The sequence below is a fragment of the Amblyomma maculatum genome, chromosome 9 (assembly GCF_055883805.1).
Source record: "Amblyomma maculatum isolate TAMU_Amacu chromosome 9, ASM5588380v1, whole genome shotgun sequence".
Lineage (NCBI taxonomy): Eukaryota > Metazoa > Arthropoda > Arachnida > Ixodida > Ixodidae > Amblyomma > Amblyomma maculatum.
In genome coordinates, this window is record NC_139352.1 from 67,128,088 (window position 1) to 67,143,458 (window position 15,371).

The 15,371-nt window shown below is 51.0% G+C and overlaps 2 pseudogenes; one reads left to right on the forward strand and one right to left on the reverse strand.

The window, feature by feature from the left end:
* The first annotated feature begins 8,506 nt into the window (after nt 1-8,506).
* On the forward strand, nt 8,507-9,619 carry LOC146179288 (protein roadkill pseudogene; annotated as a pseudogene).
* Nucleotides 9,620-10,281: 662 nt separating this feature from the next.
* On the reverse strand, nt 10,282-13,039 carry LOC146179289 (uncharacterized; annotated as a pseudogene).
* Between the last annotated feature and the right edge of the window lie 2,332 nt (nt 13,040-15,371).

Consider the following 15,371-nt stretch of genomic DNA (forward strand, 5'->3'; position numbering starts at 1 on the left):
CCAGCGTGACCCTTGCCTGTTCAGCGGCACGGCAGATCAAGATGTCGACGACTGGCTGTCATCCTATGAAAGAGTAAGCAGCTACAACAAGTGGGATGACTCATACAAGCTCAGTAACGTCATATTCTATCTGACGGACGTGGCGAACATCTGGTTTCGCAACCATGAGGCTGACCTGTCATCTTGGTCGACATTTAAAAAGAATTTCGCGGAAGTGTTCGGCCGCCCGGCAGTGCGTAAGCTTCGTGCCGAATAACGTTTACACGATCGTGTTCAGCGCGCTGATGAGACCTTTACCAGCTACATAGAAGACGTCGTTGATCTCTGCAAACGAGTCGACCCGGCCATGCCGGAAGCAAACAAAATCCGCTACATCCTCGAGGGCATTTCTGAGGGCGCCTTCCAGATGCTGGTAGCGAAAGATCCCACCAGCGTTAGTGAACTCGTGAAGCTTTGCCAGAGCTACGACGAGCTCCGCAAGCGGCGCGCTTCTAGGCGCCGCTCCAGTGTGTGCGACGAAGGCGTATCCGCATTAGCCCTGGGTGGTTCGCCAACTTCTGAAGGGAGCCCGCTGAATCAAAAGATCAAAGATTTTATTCGTGAAGAGGTCGCACGTCAAATCTCACTCCTTCCCCATTTTCAAGACTCGGGCCGCCTCGTTCCTGAACTGGCTCCATCTTTGGCCCCTGCTATACGCCGTGTCGTGCAAGAACACGTCGCTGATGCCTTGCCGTCCAACCCCGTGGTGCCGCCTGTGACGGCACCTCTCACGTATGCCCAAGTAACGGCTAGGCCACCACCTTCGCCCACGTCTGGCTCCTATGTGCAGGTCCCTGCCTACCGTTCACCGCCGCATGCTGAGCCTTCGTTTCAAGCCCCACCCTCAAGGTTCCGCCCACATCCTATGAAACCTTGGCGTACTACGGACAACCTTCCGATTTGCTATGCCTGCGGTCGGCCGGGCCATGTTGCGCGCCTTTGTCGCCAGCGCCTCCAACCTTCACAGCCTGACATTCGATTTTACCCGTACGATACCGACTCACGCTCGCAAATGATTCCGCCCGGTTCTCAATTTGTCCCACAAGATCGCCAAACCTATAGCACTCGTCGATCACATTCTCCTCGGCGCCGATCGCTTTCTCCAATGCTGCGACGTTCTACCAGCACCGTTGAGGGAAACTAACAGTCGCAGTTCCGGGGGCAAGAACTGCGCTTGTTCCGAATTCCTCAAGTCCTCCATGTCGTCCCGCTAATGTTATCAAAGTTTCTGTAGAAGGCGCCACAGTTCTCGCTCTCGTCGATACCGGTGCAGCCGTCTCCGTCATCAGTGAAGCGCTCTGCCGTCGAATTCGCAAAGTGACCACTCCGATTTCCGACTTTTCGCTCCGCACCGCCTCATCACAGCACATTCACCCCTCCGCATCTTGCACAGCCCGTGTGCTCATTCAAGACGTCTTGTACCTCATCGAGTTTATTGTTCTGCCGAACTGCTCGCATGATATCATCCTCGGATACGATTTTCTATCGACTCATCAAGCCGTTATTGACTGTGCTCGTGCACAAATTGCCTTCGCCCCCCTCTGTGATGCCCCCTTCTGTGATACCCCTCCCCGCACTGCAAAACTTCTCGTCGCCTATGACACCGACATTCCTCCGTTCTCTGCTGCCCTCGTACCACTGTCTTGTGAGTGGGTACCTCCTTTGACTGCGATTTTTACACCTTCCGAAGCCACCTCCCGTCATCCCTGCCTCCTTTTTCCGTTCGCAGTTCTCGAAATTCAAGACGGCAAGAGTGCACTTTACGCCTCGAACCCATTTTCTTGCCCAGCAGTCCTGCTCCGTGGCGAATGCATTGGACGTCTTGAAGAGCTTGATCCCAGTCATATCACCACTCTTGCTGACTCAACCCCCTCCTTCGACGTTAGTCTGTGCTCTTGCGATGTTGCGACCGCTTCGACGCCCTCCGAGGTTTTCCAACATGCTATTGATGCTGATCTTCCACTTGCGCAACGTGATCAACTTGTCGCCCTCTTGCAGAACTTCGCTTCTTCATTCGACTTTCCTCAAACTGACTTGGGCCGCACGTCTGTCGTAGAGCACACCATCGACACCGGTAACACTGCACCTTTGCGCCAGCGCCCCTATCGCGTGTCGGCTTCGGAGCGCCAAGTAATTGCTGATCATGTGGACGACATGCTCCGTCGGGGTGTCATTCGGCCATCCCACAGTCCCTGGGCGTCTCCAGTTGTGTTGGCACCTAAGAAAGATGGCTCCTTCCGGTTTTGTGTCGACTACCGCCGGCTCAACAAGATCACGCGCAAGGACGTCTATCCTCTGCCACGCATCGATGACGCACTGGACTGGATGCAGGGCGCCGAGTTTTTCTCCTCGTTGGATTTACGATCTGGCTACTGGCAGGTGCCAATGGATGACGCTGACCGCTCTAAAACTGCCTTCATCACACCAGATGGATTATACGAATTCAACATCATGCCCTTTGGGCTTTGCAACGCCCCGGCCACATTTGAACGCCTCATGGACACTGTGCTTCGTGGATTCAAGTGGCGAACCTGTCTTTGCTATCTCGATGATATCGTAGTCTTTTCTACCGATTTTCAATCTCACCTGCTCCGACTGAAGGACGTTCTCACTTGTCTCGCTACCGCCGGCCTCCAACTGAATCTGAAGAAGTGCCGCTTTGCTGCTCGCCGACTAACTATTCTAGGCCATGTCGTTTCTAAGGATGGCATTCTTCCCGATCCCACCAAACTTCGTGCAGTTGCCGAATTCCCACGCCCAAAATCACTGAAGCAGCTACGAAGTTTCATCGGCCTGTGCTCCTACTTTCGCCGCTTCATCTTAAATTTCGCCTCTATTATTGCTCCTCTCATCCAGCTCCTCTCCGGTAGCTCCGACCTCTCCGCATGGACACCTGCTTGTGATGACGCCTTCAACACTTTACGCCGTCTTTTGGTTTCGCCTCCCATCCTCCGCCACTTCGACCCGAATGCGCCAACTGAGATTCACACTGAAGCTAGCGGTATTGGGATAGGCGCCGTTCTCACCCAACGCAAACCTGGTATCCGAGACTATGTGGTGGCGTACGCAAGCCGCACCTTGACCAAGGCAGAGTCCAATTATTCTGTGACGGAAAGAGAATGCTTGGCCATTATTTGGGCCATCGGCAAATTCCGTCCGTATGTCTATGGCCGACCATCTTATGCGGTCACTGATCATCACGCTCTGTGCTGGCTGGCGTCCCTCAAGGAGCCGTCCGGCCACCTTGCTCGCTGGGCTCTTCGCCTCCAAGAGTATGACATTTGTGTCATATATCGCTCAGGCCTCAAGCATACTGACGCGGACGCTCTTTCGCGCTCACCGCTGCCTCCATCTTCGTTGTCTGATGAGATCTGCGCCTACGATTCGTCTTCGCTTGCCACTATCGACATGGCCACGGAACAGCGGAGCGACCCGTGGATATCTACACTTCTGGACTTTCTCTCAAGTCACTCTCCAGGTCGTTTGTCTAGGACGCTTGCCCGCCAAGCTCACCATTTTTCAATTCGTGATGGGCTGCTCTATCGCTGCAATTATCTTCACGACGGAAGGAAGTGGCTTTTAGTCATCCCCCGTAATCTCCGCGCCGAAATTTGTGCTGCTTTCCATACTGATCCCCAGTGCGCCCACGGCGGAGTGTTGAAAACCTACACGCGCTTGCGTCTACGCTCCTTCTGGCGTGGAATGTACCGCTTTGTCCGCCATTTTGTCCGCTCTTGCCAGTCTTGCCAACGCCGAAAAACTGCTCTCAAGTCTCCTGCTTCGTTGCAGCCGTTGCCCTGTCCTGCCCGTCCGTTTGATCGTGTCGGCATAGATCTATACGGTCCCCTTCCTACAACTTCAGCTGGCAAGCGCTGGATTATCGCGGCAGTGGATCATCTGACCCGCTACACTGAGACATCATCATTGCCCTCTGCTTCCGCACGCGACGTGGCAGCCTTTATTCTGAAAAACCTGGTTCTTCGCCATGGTGTCCCTCGCGAACTGCTCAGTGACCGCGGTCGCGTTTTCTTATCAGACGCTCCTGAGGCTCTCCTGAAAGAATGCCGCATCATACACCGCACCGCTACCTCGTACCACCCTCAGACGAATGGACTGACAGAACGTTTCAACCGCACTCTCGGTGACATCCTGGCTATGTACGTGAACACCGACCATTCCAATTGGGACCAAGTTCTACCATTTGTTACTTACGCATATAACACGGCGACACAGACCACTACTGGATTCTCTCCATTCTTTCTCCTTTACGGGCGCGAGCCACCCTGTACCATGGACACACTTTTTCCCTACCGCCCTGACGTTTCCGAATCTTCCCCGCTATCCGATGCCGTCATGTACGCAGAAGAATGCCGTCAGCTCGCCCGCTTTCTCACAACAGAAAATCAGTGGCAACAAAAATACCTCCGTGATACCGGCGAACGAACTCTCCGGTGTGGCTCTGGGTGCCCTCCACAACCCCTGGCCTTTCAAAGAAGTTTCTTGCTCGCTACCACGGGCCATATAGGATCCTCCAGCAAACATCTGCAGTCAACTACGTAGTTGAGCCCGTCACGCCCTCTGCGGACTTGCGTCGACGTGGTCGTGAAACAGTTCACGTGAACCGGTTGAAGCCATTCTATGACCCCGCTGTGCTTTCCGCGCCATAAGTCGCCAGGATGGCTCCTTTTTTTACCCGGGGGAAAATGTACTGTGATAGTCAGCACTTCAGCCATCGACATGCACCAGTGTGTTGTGCGACGAAGACAAAGAAGAAGTACGCTGGGCTCGCCGTTGCAAGGTCCTCTCCTCACAGCTCTCCACCTGAACGTCAATAAACGCCCTCTTACAATAATAATACTTTATTTTTTCCTTTACTACAAGGAAAGGGAAGGAGCAGCCGCTATGAAGCTGCTTCGAAGAGCAGCTTGACGGGGCGGCTGCCCCTGCATATGACGGCATTTCACAGCAGAGAAAGTCACGCCCACACAGTGAATAAAGAATCAATGGAGAAATAATTAGACTACAAAAAAGCACTAGGTAAGTCAGGAAAACTACATGAAAATAAAACAGAAACGCCGCAAGACAGAACACCGAACTTAAAAATACGTATTTATAGAAACATTTCGGATTCAGGACATTGAATCCTCCACCGTCAAACTAGGAAGCAGGGGTACGCCACAGGGTTCGGTTCTGTCCCCGTTCCTCTTTAATTTTGCCATGCGAAACCTCCAGGCAGAACTGAGAAAGGTGGAAAACTTGAAATTCAGGATCTAAGCGGACGACGTCAACCTGTGGGCCACCCAGAGGAGTGACGCGAGCATCGAGGAGTGCTTGCAAGCGGCGGCGGACACCGTGGTGTCCTACGCTGCCGAAAGGGGCCTCTCGTGCTCTTCACAAAAACCGGAACTGTTTATCTACAATCCGAAAGAGCTCGGGTGCAAACGCCAGATAAGCATCAGCGTAACAGTAGACGGCCAAACAGTGCCGAAAGTCGAACAAATTAGGATCCTGGGGCTGTTTCTACAAGCAGGTGGGTACAACGATACAACGGTAAAGAAACTGAACGCGTACGCCACGCAAGTCACGGGTCTGTTCAGGAGGATCGCACTCTAGGGTCGGGGCCTTAAGGAAAGAAGCCTCCTGAAACTAATGCAGGCTTACATCACTAGCCGTATATGTTACGCCACACCATTCCTAAGCATCAGATCAGACGAAATGCTGAGAATAGACGCACTCATCAGACGATGCGCGAAGAGTACTCTTGGACTACCCATCTCGACCTCGACTGAACGCCTCCTCGAAATGGGCGTGCACAAAGATTGAGCAGAACCACCACGGGCAGAACCATCCTCGGCTGGATGGGACTGCAGTCAGATAAAGGAACAAGCGACAAAGTGGACATTCCACGAAAGTGTCGCGAATATATAATAGTGTCCCCCCCCCCTACCTAAAAACATGCACCCTACGCACAAGGAGAGGAGACAAAAGAGGGCCGAGACGCTCGCAACGAAAGCGGCGAAAATGAAGCCGGGGGAGGTCGCCTACGTGGACGCGCGGCTAGCGGGAAGTCGTGGGCGGCTGTGGCTGCGGTCGTCAACGGCCGCGGCGTAAAAGCCGCCGCCGCGTCCGTTAGAAGCCGAAATGTAGACACGGCTGAAGAAGTTGCAATAGCGCTCGCTTGCGTTGGAACGGAAGCCAGCATAGTTATTAGTGACAGCAAAACAGCTGTCTGGAACTTTGGAAAAGGAAGGGCCTCGAAGCAGGCAGCCAAAATTTCAGAGAAAGGAAAACTTGAAAGAAGGATTCGAATTATTTGGAGCCCCGCGCACGACTCCATCCCCGGCAACGAGGCGGCGCACGAGCTAGCCCGAGCTCCCTACTTCCGGGAAGCCGTAGAGCCGCCTGATTGCGATGGGATGGACGAGAGGTTGCAAACGTATCAAGAAATCTTAGAACACTACAGACTTAGCAGAAGGTCCCTGCCACCACCGGACCGAACGCTAAATAACAAGGAGGCCTTCGCTTGGCGGCGCCTGCAAGCTGGAAATTTTCCAAGTCCCGTCTTGCTTTTCCACACGCAAGTGGAGGAAAAGGCGGACGATAAACGTGAAACCTGCGGAGAAAGGAGTACTCTGGATCATATAATCTGGCAATGCCTTGATTCCCATGGCGCCAAGGAAAACATAAATAGTAGAGAAGCCTGGGACCTGCTACTGCGGAGGGAGTCCCCCGCCAACCAGCAGCAAGCTATCCGCCTGGCGGCTGAAGCCGCGAAGAAACACTGTCGCTTTGCCTGTCTTTAGTCGCGGAGGCCCCGCCCTCCGTCCCATAGGCCTGCGTGCCGGGGGCGGCGAGTAGGGGGCCTCCTACATCGGTGGAAAAATAACGTTCTTAACAACAACATACCGCATACTGCATACGACATTCGGCATACGCGAAGCTCGACTCTGACCAATACAGGTGAAGGTTGGTTGTTCCTGGCCCTGCGGCTGGGACGGTAGGTCAACGCCGCTTGCGGCGGGGGCTGGCCAGCCACCGAATTTTTATTTGTTGTAGGCCGTCATTGCACCCGCCGCCGCTTAGGTAGTGGACGACGGCTTTTGCGGCGCGCTCTGTCCCTCTTTTTTCTTCCCTATTTTCTATTCTCACGAGGCCGCGAAGGTGGCTCAGCTACAGAGCCAGTAGCAGGACCATGTATTTTCTTTTCCTTCTTCCTACAGCCACAAAAACAACCCTCATAGAGAATCTTTTCGCTTCAAAATATCCTCCGTGTGTCTGAAACGCTATTGGGTATTTAACGTCGAAGTCTCCACAGCGTTGCACTGAAAGCAAAGAGCAAGTTCCGCTGAATGCGCACTGGAGCGCGTCAAATTTCAAGAAGTGGCCTCAGGCGCCCGTGTGCTGTGCGATGTCAGTGCACGTTAAAAAACCCCAGGTGGTCGAAATTTCCGGAGTCCTCCACTACGGCGTCTCTCATAGCCTTAGTTGCTTTGGAACGTTAAACCCCACAAACCAACCAAGAAGTGACCTCCGAGCTTAGCAGTGACGTCCTCGCCCGACAGACTGTGAGAAAATAAATATAAAAAATGTACACAGTTAAGAAAACATTGCTCGTGTGTGTGAAACGCTGTCTCGTTATAGCCCAATTTTTTTTATTCGCTCATTCCCTTCCTCACGCGAGCGCGCTGTGTATGTGATGTGCCCGGGGCGGTAGGTGGTGGTGGTGGTAGTGGTCATTTTATTTATATACAAAAGAAAGGAAAAGATCTTTGTCAGCCCCGATATCTGCTATCTAATGTCTGAAGCGCTTGAATGAACTGTGTTCAGTTTGCATTCAGTTTCGGAACGCGAAGTGATTGGTTGGAAGCACTTCCGCTCAAAGCCCCAGAACTGAAAGCTTTTACGTCACGGCACGTTCTGGGAGGCTTTGAGCGGAAGTGCTTCCAACCAATCACAGAGCGTTCCGAACTGAACGCGAAGTGAATGCAGTTACAGTGCTCTAGAATATTCTACAGCACTGTAATGCAGTTCTGTAATACCGGTGTGGTCTCTGGTTTGAGCTGTTGGACTGTGTGCTGCCGTCTGTGTGATTTACGCCTTACAGATAGTGCAACTCAGGAGTCGCCGCTGGTGATTTGACGCGGGACCGCAGCAGTGAAAGATCTTGTTGAAGGAGAGTGCAGCCGCTGTGCATTTATCCGTTTCTGCAGCACACGCACATATTGTTCGGTGTTTTGGAGAAATCCTTCGGAGGTAGGTCCTGCACCCGTGACGTGGCCCACCTGTTGCGATCAACCCCAACGTGTCCACGGCTGAGGCGTGCGTCCTGCTGCCTCCGCTCCCGGTGTCGCCGTCCAGCTCCGCGGCTCTTCTTACAGACCACTGTTTGCCACAGGCTCGGGTGGAGGAGAGTGGACCTACCCTCGTAGGGGCGCCTGACGACAGCTCCTTGCGCTGAGGCCTGCCGAGGTCGTCTAACAGCATGGCCATTCCCCGCCAGCCCACTAACCCTCCTCACGCTGAGATCAACACGCCCTTGGCTGAGAACTGGTGCTACACTAATGTTAATGTCATCAGAGTTTGCTACATGTGGACCATAGAAAACTTCAGCTTCTGCCGGGAAGACATGGGGGAAGTGCTGAAAAGCTCGACATTTTCTGCGAGGGTCCACGATAGGCTAAACTGGTGCCTAAGGGTGAACCCCAACGGCGTGGACGAGGGAAGCAAGGACTACCTCTCCGTGTACCTGCTGCTTGTGCGCTGCAACAAAGCTGAGGTTCATGCCAAGTTCAAGGTATCCATTATCAACGCTCAGCGTGAAGAGGCCGTGACCATAGACAGTCAAAAGGCTTACCGCTTTGTTCGAGGCAAGAACTGGGGATTTAAGAGGTTCATTAGAAGAGAAGTCTTGCTCGACAAGGCCAACGGGCTTTTACCTGATGACAGGCTCACACTATACTGTGAAGTGAGTGTTGCTGCGGAATCAGTGAACATCTCTGGGCAGAACAGCACCACCCTGTTGAACGTCCCTGAGAGCCAGCTGTCGTATGACTTCGGGCAGCTGTTCCAAAGCCAGAGATTCACTGATGTTATCCTCAGTGTCAACGGCCGGGAGCTCTATGCCCACAAGGCTATTCTTGCCGCTCGCTCTCCTGTTTTTGCGGCCATGTTCCAGCACGAGACGCAAGAGCAGGCAAATTGGGTGGAGATCACTGACATAGACCACGATCTTTTGGCTGAAATGGTGCGTTTCATCTACACGGGCCGGGCACCGAACCTCGAAAAAGTAGCTGGTGGCCTGCTGGTCGCTGCAGATAAGTTTGCCTTGGAGCGGTTAAAAGTCATGTGCGAAGAGGCCCTGTGTTTACACATGTCTATCGAGACTGCTGTGGACATGCTCATTTTGGCAGACAAGCACGGTGCCGCCCGACTGAAGGCACATGCTATCAACTTCATAAACACGCATGCCACGGATGTGGTGGAGACAGCGGGCTGGAAGACCATGATCTGCCACCAGCCGCATCTGATCGCTGAAGCCTTCCGAGCGCGGGCATGGGCTTATTTACAGAATGATTTCTGAATGAATTAAAAAACCCAAGCTGAGACCTTTTTTGGAGTATATTGTTGAATCAAGAAAAAATTCTAAGGGGCACTTTGGACCAATAAAGTGCAATGAGGTGAAGGGCCATTTGTTTAACCTACACCAGCTACACCAGTGCAGCAAAAATCTATTGTAGTTTTCTTACACTGGTGTGGCTGGTGTAGGTTAAACAAATGGCCCTTTTATAGCGCAGTGACCCGTGGTCCTCCACTACAGCACCTCTTTATTTCTTCTTTCACTCCCAACTTCTTCATTTGCCTTGTGGCTCGGTCCAGTTGCACCCGAAGAATCAGCAGGTACCGCGCCTTTTCTTTCCTATAAAGCAATTAGAAATGCCGCTGATGGCTGCTGCACTCCATGTGCTTCTGTTTGCTGTGTGGTATGGCGTTCGAAAAAGAGCCAAATGAAAGGCGCCGCACGAACGCATGAGGACGCCCGGCGGGGCCAACCAATACTACTTAAGGTATACGCCTTCTGGTGACGTCACCATCCGCCGACCTAGTAGCGTCCCCGCTTCGCAGCAGGGTATCCCAGGCTTCTTTACTTGTTATATATTTCCCTATCCCTGGAGATGTGGGCACTCCCAAATTATGTGGTCGAGGGTTCCTCTCGCCCCACAGTGTTTGCACAGATCATTGTCCCTAAAGTCTGGTAGCGCGTGAAAAACTCAGACCGAGTTTAGGCTAACATCTGGCGGGGGTACTTGTCTAGTCCCAATTTATAATGGTCGATGATTTCCCCGTTATTTTGCAGACGTTCGTCGTATACCCAGTGTTCGGAGGGCTCGACGGCTACCCGGAAGTAGAGAGCTCGGGCTAGCTCGTGAGCCGCTTCGTTAACAAGGACGGCAGCGTGAGCGGATGTCCAAATTAACTGAATTTTTCTGTTCAGAGTTCTTTGGGTGACGATTCTGGCTGCCTACGGCGGTATCCTCCCCTTTCCAAAATTTTGGATGGCAGTTTGCTGTCGCTAATTATGCACTTGGCTTCCGTTCCTACGCAAGCTAGCGCTATCGCATCTGGCGGAAGAGGCCGCAACAAGCCGCGTGCTGTGCAATGTCAGCGCGCGTTAAAGATCCCCAGGTGGTCGAAATTACTTCGTAGCCCTCCACTACGACATCTCTTTCCACTTTCACTCCCACCCTCCACCCTGGCATTCAGTTCAAGGCCGTCGAATGGGCCGGCGTTGCCAAAACTCTCCATGGCCTGCGGCACGCTAGCTGACTTCCCCTATCCCTCCCACTTATTGTGAATAAAGTTTTATCAGCCTTAGCCTCCCTTCCCTTACGGTGTGGTTGAGGTCTCCACAGAAAACAAGTGAGACAGTTACCGCACCTTTTTCCTTCCTATAAATCAATCAGTTCTTTTGCCCGCCGAGGATTGTGATAGATACTGTGCCTTTTAAGGCAAAAGTCTTTGACGGCTCATACCGTCGTGAACAGTCTCCCGCTTTTGCAGCGGCTCTGATTGATCGAGACAGGATGACGTCATGGAGGTCTCGACCAATCACTGAGCACCACCACAGTATGCGCGAATGCGCCCCTTATATGGCTACACGCTAATCAAAGATCAATCACTAATTATTGACTAATGAATTTCATTAATGTATAATTATCAATTATCATTGGCTAATAATCGATTACTAATTAATGGCGCATTAATGTAATTAATGCCAATTTTATGATCTAATTATCAAAAATGACTGAATAATGTAAATAACGACTAGTTTGTGCCTATTTAATTATCAAGCGACTAATCAACTAGTTTAATTATCAATTAGTAATGAATAATTATGGCAAATTGTCAATTATCCCTGAATAATGTTCAATTACTAATTTTTGACTAATAAATTAATTCCTCGATATTAATCAAAATTTAGACAGTGCTTGGAGCATTCTCGAAATTCGTCACCACTTGACAGCTCAATGCACTAGCAGAATGTCACTCACTTTACTCGTAGCAGCGTATACGTTGTGTGTGTGTGTGTGTGTGTGTGTGTGTGTGTGTGTGTGTGTGTGTGTGTGTGTGTGTGTGTGTGTGTGTGTGTGTGTGTGTGTGTGTGTGTGTGTGTGTGTGTGTGTGTGTGTGTGTGTGTGTGTGTGTGTGTGTGTGTGTGTGTGTGTGTGTGTGTGTGTGTGTGTGTGTGTGTGTGTGTGTGTGTGTGTGTGTGTGTGTGTGTGTGTGTGTGTGTGTGTGTGTGTGTGCGCGCGCGCGCGCGTGTGTGTGAACAACTTTTATTTCCACCAGAGGCCCCCTACTCCCCACCCCCGGCACGCAGGCCTAGGGGACGGGGGCCGGGACCTCCGCGATTCGAGGCAGGCAAAGAGGTCTTGGTTCTTTGCGGCCTCTTCTGCCAGGCGGATGGCTTGCTTCTGAAGAGTTGGGTGCTCGCTCCGCAGAAGGGTTTCCCAGGCTTCTCTACTAAGTATTTTTGTCTCAGCCCCTGAAAAGCTAGCGCATTCCGAAATTACATGGTTGAGGGTCCCTCTCTCCCCACATTGCTTGCATTTATCGTTCTGTCGCTCATCTTTCTGGACGTGATAGGCCCAGACCGGATGGATGTAATTCCCTGCCTGTAGACGCCGCCATGCGAGCGCCTCTTTATTGCTCAGACGCTTATCTGGTGGTGGCACCAGTTTTCTGCTTTGTCTATAATTTTCGACTATTTCTGTGTAATTTAATAGACGTTCGTCTATGTTCTGGCAATCAGGCAGGCTCCACGGTTACCCGGAAGTAGAGATCTCGGGCTAACTCGTGTGCCGCCTCGTTACCAGGAACAGGCGCGTGCGCTGGAGTCCATATTAAGCTGGCTTTTCTATTCAGCTGTTTTCCGATCAGGATTCGCACCGCTTCTGGTGCGATCCTGCCCTTTGCGTAATTGCAGATGGCTGTTTTGTTTTCACTAATTATGAATTCTGCTTCCATTCCTACGCAAGCGAGCGCAATCGCAAGATCTTCAGCTATTTCGGAGTTGCGGCTTCTGATAGTGGCTGTCGCTATTGGGGTGCCTCGGCCGTCGACTACCGAGGCTACCGCCGCACCCGACTTCCCACTCGCCGCATCAACGTATGCAACTGCCTTGCTGTCTAGTGGCTCGAAGCGCTTTTTGAGTGGTGCTTCTCCCTTTTGCCGCCTTTCCTCGTTGTATATGGGGTGCATGTGTCGAGGAAAAGGGGATATGGTTAGCTTATCTCGGTATATCTGTGGGATGCTCGACTTTTGTTGCATCCCTCTGTCTGTCTGCAGGACTACCATATTTAAAATAGCTTCCCTTTGTTGTCTGGCTAAGCCTTTAGAGTTGCGACACTCGGATTGCTTCTGCTATTTCTTCCCACGTATTGTGTACCCCTATAGCGAGCAGCATCTCTGTGGATGTACTCATTGGTAGGCCCAGGGCCATCTTTATGCATAGTCTAATGAGTGATTCTAATTTTTTTTTCTTCTGCTCTAAAGTTTAAATACGGCGTAGAGTAGCCTATGCGCCTTATGACATATACTTGCATAAGTCTGATCAAGCTCCTTTCTTTTAAGCCTCGGCTCTTCCAATGTTATTCTCCTGAATTCGTAGGACTTGTGTGCGTAGCCTTCCAGTTTCTTTAGTATTCCGTCGTTGTATCCATTCTATTGAACGTAGAGCCCTAGGATTCTTATTTGATCAACCTTTGGTACGGACATTCCTTTCACTTTGATATCGAATTCTCCGATTTGCTTGCACCTCAACGATTTTGGATTGTAGACTAGTAGTTCTGATTTCTGCGGGGAGCACGAAAGCCACCTCCTAGCCGCGTAGTCCACTATGTGTCTGCCGCTGCCTGCAGTCGTCTCTCTATGCTCGCATCACCAGCCCTGGTTTATCCAGAGATTGATGTCGTCCGCGTACATGTAAATCTGAGCCCCTTAATGTTGCTCAGCGCTTTTGGGTGACCCCTCATCGCCACGTTGAAAAGGAATGGGGAGAGAACCGATCCCTGTGGTGTGCCCCTGCTTCCTAGCCACAATGTGGGAGACTCGATGTCTTGGAATTTAATGCAGAGTCGTGACCTCACCGGCTGAAGACGTCATAGTCACAGTCTCCTCTGTTATTATTTAATTTTGGTTTGGTTCATGGGGTTTAACGTCCCAAAGCGACTCAGGCTATGGGAGACGCCGTAGTGGAGGACTTCGGAAATTTCGACCACCTGGGGTTCTTTAACGTGCACGAAATCGCAGAGCACACGGGCTCCTTGCTTTTCGCCTCTATCGAAAAGCTGCTGCCGAGGCCGGGATTCGATTCCGCATCCTTGGGAACAGTAGTCGAGCGCCGTAACCACTGTGCCACAGCTAATGACTAATTAGAACTAGTTAAGTGCGCCGCTGACTAGCCTATAGTCAGCACTGTCATTCTCACGCTAGAGTAGAATTCAGATGCGCTACTAACGATCCCGGGCGTGGCGCAGTTGGTAAAGCGCTCTCTAGGGAGTCGGGGGATGGAGGCTCAATTCCCAGTGGTACGTTTTGTTTTGTTTTTTTTTAGGAGACCGGCCTAGAGGTGTGACATCCTGCCAGATGGTGCTGCGAGCGCACGGAAAGAAGAAAGCGTGGGTAGAAAGTAACAAGATACTCAGAGAACTTCAGAACGGCTTTAGAAATGGTAGGCGCTTAGATGATAGCCTGTTCGTTCTTACCCAATGCCTCGAAATATCTAGAGTGGAAAATAGACATTTGTATTTGACCTTCCTGAACATAAACGGGCCGTACGACAACGTAAACAGGGAACTCCTGTAGAACATATAAGAAGAAGGTGTCTGTTATGAGATAACAGAGTTCCTACAGGAAATATACCGGGATAACAAAATTGAAATTACATGGGAAGGGATAAGAAGTACGGAAGCTGTCAAGGTATGCAAAGGATTAAGACAAGACTGTCCTCTATCACCGGTGCTATTCATGCTTTATATGATAAACCTGGAACGGAGGATACAAGAAGGTAACCTAGGTTTTAACTTGTCATATAGATTAGGTGGAAAGGTGGTAGAGCAGCGTCTGCCGGTTTGATGTATGCAGACGATATTGTGCTGCTAGCTGAGAAACTGGAAGAATTGCAAACTCTAAGTATTGCGGAGACGGAGAGGACGCTCTATGCTTCAGTTCTAGCGCAGTTACGTCGGGTCTGATTATTTTCAACGGCTCAACTGATCAGGGTCTTAAAATACAAGGCCATGAAATACCCAGAGTAGCAGAATATAAATATCTCGGGGTATGGGTAAATGAAGGATTGGCATACATTGGAAAGCATGAGCAATCACTTAAGCCCAATGGGCGAAGAAATGTCGGGATAATGAAGCTTAGGGCATTGGGGAGATACAACAGGTATTAGATTTTGAGGGGTATATGGAAAGGAATTATGGTGTCCGTAATTACTTTCAGAAATGTGGTTTTGTGCCTAAAATCAGAGGTACATTCGACATTAGAAATACATCATAGCGCCGTGGGACGATTAGCACTAGGTGCCCACGGAAAACAAAAATGAGGCGGTACAGGGAGGCATGAGCTGGGACATCTATCAAAGTACGGGAAGCTCAGAGTAAAATATTATATGAGGAACGCCTGAGGAAATTGGACAGTAACAGATGGGCAGCTAAAGTATTTAAATACCTATACCTAAAAGGCGTTGACTCATAATGGAGGAAAAGAACTAAGAAACTAACTAGTAAGTATGCTGGTCACAAGGACGGAGAAATAAAGAGCGTTAA